A 1,873-nucleotide genomic window follows, 5' to 3' on the forward strand; every position below is an offset into this window, starting at 1 on the left:
ATGGACAACCACGGATGTCCTAGTCTCAACCATAAACGATGCCGACCAGGGATCAGCGGATGTTTGTTTTAGGACTCGCTGGCACCTTATGAGAAATCAAAGTGTTTGGGTTCCGGGGGTAGTATAGTCGCAAGGCTGAAACTTAAAGGAATTGACGGAAGGGCACCACCAGGAGTGGAGCCTGCGGCTTAATTTGACTCAACACGTGGAAACTTACCAGGTCCTGAGAGCTCTTTCTTGATTCTATGGGTGGTGGAGTGATTTGTCTGGTTAATTCCATTAACGAACGAGACCTCAGCCTGCTAACTAGCTACGTGGAGGCATCCCTTCATGGCCGGCTTCTTAGAGGGACTATGGCCGTTTCGGCCAAGGAAGTTTGAGGCAATAACAGGTATGTGATACCCTTAGATGTTATGGGCCGCACGCGCGCAACACTGATGTATTGTATTCAACGAGTTCACACCTTGGCCGACAGGCCCGGGTATTCTTTTAAATTTCATCGTGATGGGGATAGATCATTGCAATTGTTCGTGTTCAACGAGGAATTCCTAGTAAGCGCGAGTCATCAGCTCGCGTTGACTAAGTCCTTGCCCTTTGTACACACCGCCCGTCGCTCCTACCGATTGAATGATCCGGTGAAGTGTTCAGATCGCGGTGACGTGGGTGTTTCACCGTCTGCGACGTCGCGAGATGTCCACCAAACCTTATCATTTAGAGGAAGGAGAAGTCGTAACAAAGTTTCCGTAGGTGAACCTGCAGAAGGATTATTGTCGTACCATGGTTATGCGTTCATCCATGCCCAAGACTTTAGTTTTGGTTGGATCGTTTGCATAGCTTCCGGATATCACCAAACCCCGGCACGAAAAGTGTCAAGGAAAAGGCAACTAAAAAGCCTGCTTTCGCCAACCCGGAGACGGTGTTTGTTTGGAAGCAGTGCTGCAATGTAAAGTCTAAAATGACTCTCGGCAATGGATATCTCAGCTCTCGCATCGATGAAGAACGTAGCAAAATGCGATACTTGGTGTGAATTGCAGAATCCCGTGAACGATCGAGTCTTTGAACGCAAGTTGCACCCCAAGCCTTCTGGCCGAGGGCATGTATGCCTGGGTGTCACAAATCGTTGTCCCCCCCATCCTCTCGAGGATATGGGATGGAAGCTGATCTCCCATGTGTTAACGCATGCGGTTGGCCAAAATCCGAACCAAAGACGCCTGGAGCATCTTGACATGCGGTGGTGAATTCAATTCTCGTCATATAGTCAGACGTTCCAGTCCAAAAGCTCTTGATGACCCAAAGTCTTCAATGCGACCCCAGGTCAGGCGGGATCACCCGCTGAGTTTAAGCATATCAATAAGCGGAGGAAAGGACACTAACAAGGATTCCCTTAGTAACGGCAAGCGACCCGGGAAGAACCCAACTTGAAAATCGTACATCTTTGGCGTTTGAATTGTTGTATGGAGAAGCGTACTCAGCGACGGACCAGGCCCAAGTTCCCTGGAAAGGGGCGCCAGAGAGGGTGAGAGCCCCGTCGTGCCCGGACCCTGTCGCACCACGAGGCGCTATCTACGAGTTGGGTTGTTTGGGAATGCAGCCCCAATCGGGCGGTAAATTCCGTCCAAGGCTAAATATGGGCGAGAGACCGATAGCGAACAAGTACCGCGAGGTAAAGATGAAAAGGACTTTGAAAAGAGAGTCAAAGAGTGCTTGAAATTGTCGGAAGGTAAGCGGATGGGGGCCGGTGATTCATCCCGGTCGGATGCGGAACGGAGCAATACGGTCCGCTGATCGATTCGGGCCGTGGACCAACGCGGATTAAGGTGGTGACCTAAGCCTGGGCTTTTGTTATGCCCGCGGAGACGTTGCTGCCTTAATT

The 1,873-nt window shown here is 50.7% G+C and overlaps 1 non-coding gene across 1 annotated transcript; it reads left to right on the forward strand.

Moving 5' to 3' along the window:
* Positions 1 to 957: 957 nt before the first annotated feature.
* On the forward strand, positions 958 to 1,113 carry LOC117130088. The gene has a single exon (XR_004453550.1). It is a non-coding gene; the product is annotated as a 5.8S ribosomal RNA (ribosomal RNA).
* Positions 1,114 to 1,873: the final 760 nt, after the last annotated feature.

This window comes from Brassica rapa, unplaced genomic scaffold, assembly GCF_000309985.2.
Source record: "Brassica rapa cultivar Chiifu-401-42 unplaced genomic scaffold, CAAS_Brap_v3.01 Scaffold0327, whole genome shotgun sequence".
NCBI lineage: Eukaryota > Viridiplantae > Streptophyta > Magnoliopsida > Brassicales > Brassicaceae > Brassica > Brassica rapa.